The sequence below is a fragment of the Coregonus clupeaformis genome, unplaced genomic scaffold (genome assembly GCF_020615455.1).
Source record: "Coregonus clupeaformis isolate EN_2021a unplaced genomic scaffold, ASM2061545v1 scaf2914, whole genome shotgun sequence".
Taxonomy (NCBI): Eukaryota; Metazoa; Chordata; class Actinopteri; order Salmoniformes; family Salmonidae; genus Coregonus; species Coregonus clupeaformis.
Window position 1 is genome coordinate 838 of NW_025536368.1, and position 12,845 is coordinate 13,682.

Consider the following 12,845-nt stretch of genomic DNA (forward strand, 5'->3'; position numbering starts at 1 on the left):
AACTAGGCCCTCAGAACCTTCAATGTGTGCTTGGTAAGCAACTCCAGTGTATATTTGGCCTTGTGTTTAGGTTATTGTCCTGCTGAAAGGTGTTCATTCTCCCCAGTGTCTGGTGGAAAGCAGACTGAACCAGGTTTCCTCTGGGATTTTGCTTGTGCTTAGCTCCATTCTGTTTCTTTTCCATCCTGCAAAACTCCCCAGGCCTTAACGATTACAAGCATACCTATACCATGATGTTATCCACCACTATGTGAAAAGGAAATATGACAGTGGTACTCAGTAATGTGTTGTATTGGAATTGCCTCAAACATAACACTTTCTATCTAGGACAAACATGTTTTTTTTTTTTCAGCCTTACTTTAGTGCCTTGTTGCAAAACCCGAATGCATGTTTTTAGAAATGTTTTGTATTTCTGTACAGGCTTCCTTCTTTTTCTCTGTCAATTAGGTTAGTGTTGAAGAGTGAGAAGAAAGCCTGTACAGGAATACAAAAAATATTCAAAACATGCATTCGGCTATGCAAAAGGCACTAAAGTGCAAAAAAAAAAAAAAAAACATGTTTTGTCCCTAGATAGAAAGTGTTATGTTTGAGGCAAATCCAATACAACACATTACCCTGAGTACCACTTTCGTCATATTTTCAAGGTGGTGGATACATCATGGTATAGGTGTGCTTGTAAATGCGTTAAGCCTGGGAGTTTTGCAGGATGGAAAAGAAACAGAATGGAGCTAAGCACAAACAAAAATCTAGAGGAAAACCTGGTTCAGCTGCTTTCCACCAGGCGCTGGGAGATGAATTAATCTTTCGGCAGGTCAACACCTAAACACAAGGCCAAATATACACTGGAGTTGCTTTACCAACAACATTGAAAGGTTCTAAGTGGCCTAGTTACAGTTTGAACTTGGCTCAAATCGACTTGAAAATCTAAACTTGAAAATGGCTTGTCTGCAATGATCGACAACAAACTTAACAGAGCAATTTGTTTTTTAAAGAGTAATGTGCAAATATTGTACAATCCAGGTGCTGGAAAGCTCTTAGGGGCTTACCCAGAAAGACTCACCAGCTGTAGTCGCTGCCAAAGGCGATTCTACCATGTATTGGCTCAGGGGTGTGAATACTTATGGTGAGATATTTAATTTTCAAGAAATTTGCAAACATTTCTAAAAACATGTTTTCACTTTGTCACTTGGGTTCGTGGGTATGGGTGAGAGAAAAAAATATATTTAATCCATTTTGCCAATTCAGGCTGTAACTCAGAAACAGGTATCAGGTATTAATACTCTAAAGCTCTGTATGTGTGTGTGTGTGTAATACGTTTTTAGGTATGTGGTGTGTGTGTTTTATGTGTGTCCAACATGTAACCTTGTGTCCTGTGCGTCTCCAGATGGGTCGTTTGGACAACGCGTAGCCTGGCGTTGAAGTACACGTGTGGCGGCGCTTCAACTCTTTCGGCGCGGGCGCGCGACAACCTGCATCTGCCCGCGAAGCGACTCTGGAGGGGAAACGCACTTTGTCGTCGTAGAGGGCGTGGAAAACTCACTGGAACCTGTATGAGGGGCTCGGTTTCCCTGCAGGAACATATCAAGTGAGCTATCCCTCTATCCCTCCCTCTCTCCTCTCCTCCCTCTATCTATCCTATCCTATCCATCCCCACGACAACACCTTTTCCCCCTCGGGAGACTGAAAAGGTTTGGAGGTCCCCCAGATCCTCGAAACGTTATCCAGCACAACTTCTCGGCCTCCGACCGCGGGTTGCGTGCGGCCCACCTTTACATCACTGGGCCAAGCTTCCTGCCATCCAGGACCTCTATACCAGCGGTGTCTGAGAGCCCCAGAAAGCCCTCAAAGACTCCAGCCACCCTAGTCATAGACTTTCTCTCTCTGCTACCCGACGGCAAGCGGTACCGGGCGCTCAAGTCTGGTCAGCCTGCTTCTACCCAAGCCATAAGACTGCTGAGCAATTAATCAAATAGCCACCCGGACTATTGCGTGACCCCCACTCCCCTTTTGTTTTTACACTGCTGCTACTTCGCTGTTTATTATCTATCATAGTTCTACATGCACAAATTACCTCGACTAACCGACCACATGTACTCGGGTCCCCCTGTATAGAGCCTCGTTATTGTTTTTTTACTGTGTTACTTTTTGTGTTATTTTTTACTTTAGTTTATTTATTAAATATTTTCGCTAACTCTTTCTCTCTCTCTCCCTCTCCAGTAGTGAAACGAAAATAAATCTAATTCAGATCCTCTATCGAGCAAACCGCCTAGCAGACAACTGCTGACTCTATATCCCACACGAACCTCTTATAGAGCAGAGTGTGTGTGTGATGGTGTGTGTTTTCAGTGTTTGTGCGTGTGTGTGTGTGTGTTGTGTGTGTGTGTGTTTTTGTGTGTTTGTGTGTGTGTGTGTTTTGTGTGTGTGTGTGTGTGTGAGAAGCGTCAGCAACACAGTATAAGTAGTGTTGCGCCATATTCCACGTGCCCTCTGTCCCAAACCTATCACCTCATCAGACCCAGAGAGGACCCTACTTCTCTCTCTCTCTCTCTCTCTCTCTACTCTCTCTCTCTCTCTCTCTCTCTCTCTCTCTCTCTCTCTCTCTCTCTCTCTCTCTCTCTCTTCTCTGTCTCTCTCTCTCTCTGTCTCTCTCTCTCTCTCTCTCTCTCTCTCTCTCTCTCTCTCTCTCTCTCTCTCTCTCTCTCTCTCTCTCTCTCTCTCTCTCTCTCTCTCTCTCTCTCTCTCTCCTCCCCTCTCTCTCTCTGTCTTTCTAGTGAGTTATATTATTCTTCCTACTTGTGTGTGTGTTCTCTCTCTTGGAGTGGGGGATGGGACTACCTCTTCTTCGCTCAATTCCCCCTTTCTCTCTCTCTTCCCCCACCATCCCCCTTTCTCCTATCTTCCCCCCCCACCATCCCCCCTCTCTCTCTATCTCCCCCCACCATCCCCCTTTCTCTTCTCCCACTCCCCCCCACCATCCCTTCGGTTTCTGACCCAACACTCTAGCAGCTAGACTATCTGCCGCAACCCATTGGGACTCTCACATATGAGGTTTTAGAAGGTTGAATCCTAACTTAACCTGCCCAATACACTGATTTCCAAGGTTTTCCTGGATTCTACAATTCCAAAGTTCTAGGGTTCCAAGTTCTAAGTTCTTGAATTATGTCCTCCGTTCCCACTATACCGTAATCCCAGAGCCCCGTAGTAAGAGAACATTGTGACTTTAGTGTCGTTGGTCTGTTTGGCGGCTAAGGACATCTCTTCCTCATCACAGAATATCTACAAGTTAAATGAGGAGTCCCAGGTGTGTGTGTGTGTGTGTTTTCTGAATGGATTCCACACACAGATGCGCTGGGTGATTACACATGGATAACTGTCACATCCACAGCCTCTCTACAGAAGAGAGGAGAAGAGAAAAAAAGAAAAAAGAGAGAAAGAAGGAAAAAGAGAAAAGAAGAAAGGAAAAGAGAGAAAGAGAGAAGGAGAGGGAGAAGGAAAGAGAAGAAGAAGAAGGAAGAGAAAAGAAGGAAAGAAAGAAGAGAAGGAAAGGAGAGAAAGAAAGGTTAGAGGAAGAAAGAGAAAAAAAAGGGGAAGAGAGAAGGGAAGGAAAAGAGAAAGAGAGAGGAAAAAGGAAGAAAGAAAGGAGAAAAAAGGAAGAGGAGGGAGAGGGAAAGAAAGGAGAGGGAAAAAAAAAGAAGAGAGAGGAGAGGAGGAACAGAGAGAAAAAAGGGAGGAAGAGAAAAAGGAGAGGAGAAAAAAAGAGAGGAGAGAAGGGAGGAGAGAGGAAGGGAAAGAGAGGAGAAGGAGAGAGAGGAGAGATATATGAGTTCGTTAGTGTGGCTCTATAGTTGAAGTATGTATAACTCTGATCAACTCTGCACCAATCAGTAACAACTCCTATCAACTCTGCGCCAATCAGTAACGATCAGCTCTGCACCAATCAGCACAACTCCGATCCGCTATGCCCGCCTCTGCACCAATGAGATCAATCCTACTTTTTACAGATTCAGCGCATACAGCCAGATAAGGCGTTGTGCAGGCAAGGGAGGAAAAGAGATCTGCAGTACAGTAGACAGGGCAACAGAAGAACAAAGGACTAGACGACAGAAGAGACCCAGGTCAGTGTCAGGCAGACAGACAGTAAACACCCAGATAGGGCAGGGCATGGCTGCGACAGACAGACAGGAACAGTACAGTGCAGACAACAGGGAAAAGAGACAGAACAGGGCGCGACATGACGACGCGACGCGACATGACACTTGTCATGACATGATCAGTTCAACAACAGACGCAAGACAGAGACAAGACAGAAACAGTCAGACAGAACAAGACAAACAGAGCAGAAGTCAGTCGTACAGTACAAGTGTGTGTGTGTGTGAGTTTAACAGCTACCTGACTGCCGTGTATAACGCTCCTGTGAAGGCGGCCATTTCAATAACCCAGAGTCAGATAATCCTCTGGCAAGGGATAAGGATGGAAAAAGGAGGAAAGAGAAGAGGAGAGGAAGAGAGGAGGGTAGTGAGAGAAGAGGGAAAGGAAAGAGAAGGAGAAAAAAGAAAGAGAGAGGAGAGTGAGAGAAGAAGGAAAAAAGAGAAAGGAGGAGAGGAGAAAAGAGCAGTCGAAGAAAAGAAGGAGGAGAGGGAGAAGAGAGAGAGGAAGAGGAGAGAAGAAGGCGGAGAACAAAGGAGAGAGGAGGAGTGAGGGAGTAAGGAAGGAAAAGGAAAGAGGAAGGAGGAGTGAGGGAGAGGGAGAGGAGGAGGAAGAGAGAAAGGAGGAGAGGAGGAGAGGAGAGTGGTGAGAGGAAGGGAGGAGAGGAGAGAGGAGGAGAGGAGAAGAGGAGGAGTGAGGGGAGAGGGGAAGGGAAGGAGAGGAGGGAAGAGAGAGGGAGAGAGGAGGAGTGAGGGGAAGAGAAGAGTGAGGAAGAGAGGGAAGAGGATGGATAAGGAAGCTATATACAGCTATATACACTGCATGGAAAGTATTCGATGCAGACATGGTTAAAGCAGAAAGTAGACATGGAGACAGGCTGTTGAGATATTCTGTTACAGTACAGCATTTCAAGGGCATTCGTGCCCAGCAGTGTGAAGAATGGAATCTTCCTTAGTTTCAGTTATCACATGGAGATCCAAATCTCTCTCTCACTCCCTTATATCTCTTCCTCTATCTCTGGACTCTCTCTCTCCACTTCCATATCTCTTCCTCTATCTCCTGGCTCTCTCTCTCCGCACCTCTGCCTCTCTTCCTCTATCTCTGGCTCTCTCTCTCACTTCTATATCTCTTCCTCTATCTCTGGCTCTCTCTCTCTCCACTTCCTTCTCTTCCTCTATCCCTCTGAACTCTCTCTCTCCACTTCTATATCTCTTCCTCTCTCTCTGGTCTCTCTCTCCCACTTCTATATCTCTAATCTCTGGCTCTCTCTCTTCACGTCACATTCTGATGGATCATGTTTCATCTCTCTTCTTCTAAGTGTTTCTATAAGTGCTTCCATGACATCATTCAAGCTTCAGCCCAATAGCACACATGGCCATTTTTAACAGGTTATACCATTCTGCTAGTAGCAGATGTCACGTATAAAGGAGTACTCGAAAGTTTTACCAGGGGGTCTAAAGGTTCTGAAATCTTCAGCCAATGAAAGATGTCTATATAAAAAGGGGTAATGCGGTTTCAGCCATGTCGTTTCTTTGTTGTTTCCTCAGCAACACTTCAGAGGGGGTCGGAGTGCATTACCAAAAAGTGCTGTAAAAGGATTCTGCATCGACATCTGAGTAGAGTATCAGTTCACCTCGATCTCTACCTGGTTACGAAACGGTAAACATAGCAGAAAGATCAACAACGTGTGGAACGAGAATTAGTGGGAGAGGTGAGTGATAACATATAATATTAATATATAATAATAATAATATATATATCATACTCTGATTCATTTGACTCTGTTTTAACTAATGGCTAACGGTATACTCAGCAATATACTGTAGCATCATTTGACTCTGTTTAGCTAATGGCTAACGGTATACTCAGCAATATACTGTAGCATCATTTGACTCTGTTTAGCTAATGGCTAACGGTATACTCAGCAATATACTGTAGCATCATTTGACTCTGTTTAGCTAATGGCTAACGGTATACTCAGCAATATACTGTAGCATCATAATACACAGCGGAGTGACTTCCTGCTAACGACATCGACAACATTTTTACATTTTTAGTCATTTAGCAGACGCTCTTATCCAGAGCGACTTACAGTTAGTGAGTGCATACATTTTTATTTTTGTATATATTTTTTCATACTGGCCCCCCGTGGGAAACGAACCCACAACTCTGGCGTTTGCAAACGCCATGCTCTACCAACTGAGCTACATCCCAACAACACGCTAACACACTAGATGAAAGTTTAACCCATAATTTCTCTCTCTCTCCCTCCATCTCTCCCTCTACATCTCTTTCTCCCTCCATTCTCCCTCTCTCCTCCCTCTCTCTCTCCTTCCCTCTCTCCTCCCTCTCTCTCTCCTTCCCTCCCTCCTTTCCTCCTTCCTCCCTCTCCTCCCCCTCTCTCCCCTCTCTCTCCCCTCTCCTCCCTCCTTCTCCTTCCTCCCTCCTTCCCTCCCTCCTCCCTCTCTCCTCCCTCTCTCTCCTTCCCTCCCTCCTTCCCTCCCTCCTTCCCTCTCTCCTTCCCTTCCTCCTCCCTCTCTCCCTCCCCCTCTCCCCCCTCTCCTCCCTCTCTCCTCCTTCCCTCCTCTTCTCCCTCTTCCCTCCCTCCCTTCCCTCCCTCCCTCCCCTCCCTCCCTCTCTCTCTCTCCTTCCCTCCCTCCTTCCCTCCCTCCTTCCCTCCCTCTTTCCCTCCCTCCTTCCCTCTGTCCTTCCCTCCCTCCCAGGTGGTCTATAAGAAAGCTGTCATGGCCGTCGGCTCTCTGACGATCAATGAGGAGCGTTCTGAGGTCATCGATTTCTCCGTCCCGTTCGTGGAAACCGGAATCAGCGTCATGGTTTCCCGTAGCAATGGAACTGTCTCCCCGTCCGCCTTCCTCGGTAACCCTCGCCGTGTTTTGTGTTGTTACACCACCTGACAGATTGTGTCGTTACACCACCTGACAGATTGTTACGTTACACCACCTGACAGATTGTTACGTTACACCACCTGACAGATTGTTACGTTACACCACCTGACAGATTGTTACGTTACACCACCTGACAGATTGTTACGTTACACCACCTGACAGATTGTTACGTTACACCACCTGACAGATTGTTACGTTACACCACCTGACAGATTGTTACGTTACACCACCTGACAGATTGTTACGTTACACCACCTGACAGATTGTTACGTTACACCACCTGACAGATTGTTACGTTACACCACCTGACAGATTGTTACGTTACACCACCTGACAGATTGTGTTGTTACACCACCTGACAGATTGTTACGTTACACCACCTGACAGATTGTTACGTTACACCACCTGACAGATTGTTACCAGTTACACCACCTGACAGATTGTGTTGTTACAATTGTTTTCTTTCCTCATCGATCTACACACACTGACATAATGACAAAGCAAAAACAGGTTTTTAGAAATGTTTGCACCAAAAAAAAACATTCATAAGTATTCAGACCTTTTACTCAGTACTTTGTTGAAGCACCTTTGGCAGCGATTATAGCCTCGAGCCTTCTTGGGTATGACGCTACAAGCTTGGCACACCTGTATTTGGGGAGTTTATCCCATTCTTCTCTGCAGACCCTCTCAAGCTCTGTCAGGTTTGATGGGGAGTGTCGCTGCACAGCTATTTTCAGGTCTCTCCAGAGATGTTAGATCGGGTTCAAGTCTGGGCTCTGGTGGGCCACTCAAGGACATTCAGAGACTTGTCCCGAAGACACTCCTGCGTTGTCTTGGCTGTGTGCTGAGGGTCATTGTCCTATTGGAAGGTGAACCTTCGCCTCCAGTCTGAGGTCCTGAGGGCTCTGGAGCAGGTTTTCATCAAGGATCTCTCTGTACTTTGCTCCGTTCATATTTCCCTCGATCCTGACTAGTCTCCCAGTTCCTGTCGCTGAAAACATCCCCACTGCATGCTGCCACCCCCATGCTTCACCGTAGGGATGGTGCCAGGTTTCCTCCAGATGTGACGCTTGGCATTCAGGCCAAAGAGTTCAATGTTGGTTTCATCAGACCAGAGAATCTTGTTTCTCATGATCTGAGAGTCCTTTAGGTGCCTTTTGGCAAACTCCAAGCAGGCTGTCATGTGCCTTTTACTGAGGAGTGGCTTCCGTCTGGCCACTCTACCATAAAGGCCTGATTGGTGGAGTGCTGCAGAGATGGTTGTCCTTCTGGAAGTTTCTCTCATCTCCACAGAGGAACTCTAGAGCTCTGTCAGAGTAGCCATCGGACTCTTGGTCACCTCCTTGACCAAGGCCCTTCTCCCGCGATTGCTCAGTTTGGCCGGGCGGCAAGCTCTAGGAAGAGTCTTGGTGGTTCCAAACTTCTTCCATTTAAGAATGATGGAGGCCACTGTGTTCTTGGGGACCTTCAATGCTGCAGAAATATTTTGGTACCCTTCCCCAGATCTTTGCCTCAACACAATCCTGTCTCGGAGCTCTACGGACAATTCCTTCGACCTCATGGCTTGGTTTCTTCTCTGACATGCACTGATAACTGTGGGACCTTATATAGACAGGTGTGAGTGTGCCTTTCCAAATTATGTCCAATCAATTGAATTGACCACAGGTGGAATCCAATCAAGTTGTAGAAACATCTCAAGGATGATCAATGGAAACAGGATGCACCTGAGCTCAATTTCGAGTCTCATAGCAAAGGGTCTGATTACTTATGTAAATAAGGTATTTCTGTTTTTTATTTTTATTGCAAACATTTCTAAAAATGTCGTTATGGGGTATTGTGTGTAGATTGATGAGGATTTTTATGTATTTAATCAATTTTAGAATAAGGCTGTAAGAACAAAATGTGGAAAAGTCAAGGGGTCTGAATACTTTCCGAACGCACTGTACACACACACACCCATACACACAAACAAACACACACACACACAGAGAGATAAACACACACAGACACACACAAAGAGCACACACTCCAGCACTCTACATCACACCAGCACTACAGCCCTCTCCAGCCCTCTCCAGCCTCTCAAGCACTCTCCAGTCAGCTCTCAGCCCCTCCAGCCCTCTCAGCCCTCTCAGCCCTCTCAAGCCTATCCAGCCCTCTCCAGCCCTCTCAGCCCTCTCCAGCCCTATCCAGTCCTCTCCAGTCCTCTCCAGCCCTAAGTCTCTCCAGTCCTCTCAGCCCTATCAGTCCTCTCCAGCCCTCTCCAGCCCTATCCAGCCCTCTCAGCCCTCTCCAGCCCTCTCCAGCCCCTATCCAGTCCTCTCCAGTCCTCTCAGCCCTATCAGCCTCTCCAGTCCTCTCAGCCCTCTCAAGCCCTCTCCAGTCCTCTCCAGTCCCTCTCCAGTCCTATCCAGCCCTCTCCAGCCCTATCCAGTCCTCTCCAGTCCTCTCCAATCCTCTCAGTCCTCTCCAGCCCTCTCAGCCCTCTCCAGCCATATCCAGCCTATCCAGTCCTCTCCAGCACTCTCCAGCCCTCTCCAGTCCTCTCCAGTCCTCTCCAGTCCTCTCCAGCCCTCTCTCCAGCCCTCTCCAGCCCTATCAGCCCTCTCCAGCCCTCTCCAGCCCTCTCCAGCCATATCCAGTCCTCTCCAGTCCTCTCCAGCACTCTCCAGCCCTCTCCAGTCCTCTCCAGCCCTCTCCAGCCCTCTCCAGTCCTCTCCAGTCCTCTCCAGTGCAGCAGTACTCTAGCCTTGGCACGGTTCTACAGTGCTGCATAGCCCACATATGAATTACCTAATGGCTTTACATAGATACATACACACACAAACGCTCTCACAAGCATGCAGGCACGCACACACACATACGTGTGTCATGCGTAGCTACCGTAATAGCACCGATTACGAGGGCTAAGCAGGAAACCCCAGAATGGCCCTCTGCCAACACACAACAACACAACAAAAAAAAAAAAAAACACATACAACACACACACACACACACACACACACACACACACACACACAGAGAGAGATAGAGAGAGAGAGAGTGGCAGTACGCCAGTGGAAGAGCAGCACCGCTAGGTAATTAATATGGAGGAAGACAGGACTGGTCTATACAGCACCACTAACAGGAGGAAGACAGGACTGGTCTATACAGCACCACTAACAGGGAGGAAGACAGGACTGGTCTATACAGCACCACTAACAGGAGGAAGACAGGACTGGTCTATACAGCACCACTAACAGGAGGGGAAGACAGGACTGGTCTATACAGCACCACTAACAGGAGGAAGACAGGACTGGTCTATACAGCACCACTAACAGGAGGAAGACAGGACTGGTCTATACAGCACCACTAACAGCATGGAGGGAGACAGGACTGGTCTATACAGCACCACTAACAGGAGGAAGACAGGACTGGTCTATACAGCACCACTAACAGGAGGAAGACAGGACTGGTCTATACAGCACCACTAACAGCATGGAGGAAGACAGGACTGGTCTATACAGCACCACTAACAGGAGGAAGACAGGACTGGTCTATACAGCACCACTAACAGGAGGAAGACAGGACTGGTCTATACAGCACCACTAACAGGAGGAAGACAGGACTGGTCTATACAGCACCACTAACAGATGGAGGAAGACAGGACTGGTCTATACAGCACCACTAACAGGGAGGAAGACAGGACTGGTCTATACAGCACCACTAACAGAGGAGGAAGACAGGACTGGTCTATACAGCACCACTAACAGGGGAGGAAGACAGGACTGGTCTATACAGCACCACTAACAGGGAGGAAGACAGGACTGGTCTATACAGCACCACTAACAGGAGGAAGACAGGACTGGTCTATACAGCACCACTAACAGGGAGGAAGACAGGACTGGTCTATACAGCACCACTAACAGGAGGAAGACAGGACTGGTCTATACAGCACCACTAACAGGAGGAAGACAGGACTGGTCTATACAGCACCACTAACAGATGGAGGAAGACAGGACTGGTCTATACAGCACCACTAACAGGAGGGAAGACAGGACTGGTCTATACAGCACCACTAACAGGAGGAAGACAGGACTGGTCTATACAGCACCACTAACAATGGAGGAAGACAGGACTGGTCTATACAGCACCACTAACAGGGAGGAAGACAGGACTGGTCTATACAGCACCACTAACAGGGAGGAAGACAGGGACTGGTCTATACAGCACCACTAACAGGGAGGGAAGACAGGACTGGTCTATACAGCACCACTAACAGGAGGAAGACAGGACTGGTCTATACAGCACCACTAACAGTGGAGGAAGACAGGACTGGTCTATACAGCACCACTAACAGGATGGAGGGAAGACAGGACTGGTCTATACAGCACCACTAACAGGGAGGAAGACAGGACTGGTCTATACAGCACCACTAACAGATGGAGGAAGACAGGACTGGTCTATACAGCACCACTAACAGGAGGAAGACAGGACTGGTCTATACAGCACCACTAACAGGAGGAAGACAGGACTGGTCTATACAGCACCACTAACAGGAGGAAGACAGGACTGGTCTATACAGCACCACTAACAGGAGGAAGACAGGACTGGTCTATACAGCACCACTAACAGGGAGGAAGACAGGACTGGTCTATACAGCACCACTAACAGGAGGAAGACAGGACTGGTCTATACAGCACCACTAACAGGAGGAAGACAGGACTGGTCTATACAGCACCACTAACAGGAGGAAGACAGGACTGGTCTATACAGCACCACTAACAGGAGGAAGACAGGACTGGTCTATACAGCACCACTAACAGGAGGGAAGACAGGACTGGTCTATACAGCACCACTAACAGGGAGGAAGACAGGACTGGTCTATACAGCACCACTAACAGGAGGAAGACAGGACTGGTCTATACAGCACCACTAACAGGAGGAAGACAGGACTGGTCTATAGCAGCACCACTAACAGGAGGAAGACAGGACTGGTCTATACAGCACCACTAACAGGAGGAAGACAGGACTGGTCTATACAGCACCACTAACAGGGAGGAAGACAGGACTGGTCTATACAGCACCACTAACAGGAGGAAGACAGGACTGGTCTATACAGCACCACTAACAGGAGGAAGACAGGACTGGTCTATACAGCACCACTAACAGGAGGAAGACAGGACTGGTCTATACAGCACCACTAACAGGGAGGAAGACAGGACTGGTCTATACAGCACCACTAACAGGAGGGGAAGACAGGACTGGTCTATACAGCACCACTAACAGGAGGAAGACAGGACTGGTCTATACAGCACCACTAACAGTGGAGGAAGACAGGACTGGTCTATACAGCACCACTAACAGGAGGAAGACAGGACTGGTCTATACAGCACCACTAACAGGAGGAAGACAGGACTGGTCTATACAGCACCACTAACAGGAGGAAGACAGGACTGGTCTATACAGCACCACTAACAGGAGGAAGACAGGACTGGTCTATACAGCACCACTAACAGGAGGAAGACAGGACTGGTCTATACAGCACCACTAACAGGAGGAAGACAGGACTGGTCTATACAGCACCACTAACAGGAGGAAGACAGGACTGGTCTATACAGCACCACTAACAGGAGGAAGACAGGACTGGTCTATACAGCACCACTAACAGGAGGAAGACAGGACTGGTCTATACAGCACCACTAACAGGAGGAAGACAGGACTGGTCTATACAGCACCACTAACAGGAGGAAGACAGGACTGGTCTATACAGCACCACTAACAGGAGGAAGACAGGACTGGTCTATACAGCAC

General features: G+C 47.8%; 1 pseudogene; it reads left to right on the forward strand.

The window, feature by feature from the left end:
- The first annotated feature begins 1,200 nt into the window (after positions 1–1,200).
- Positions 1,201–12,845, forward strand: part of LOC121563112 — a 54,687-nt pseudogene continuing 43,042 nt past the window's right edge.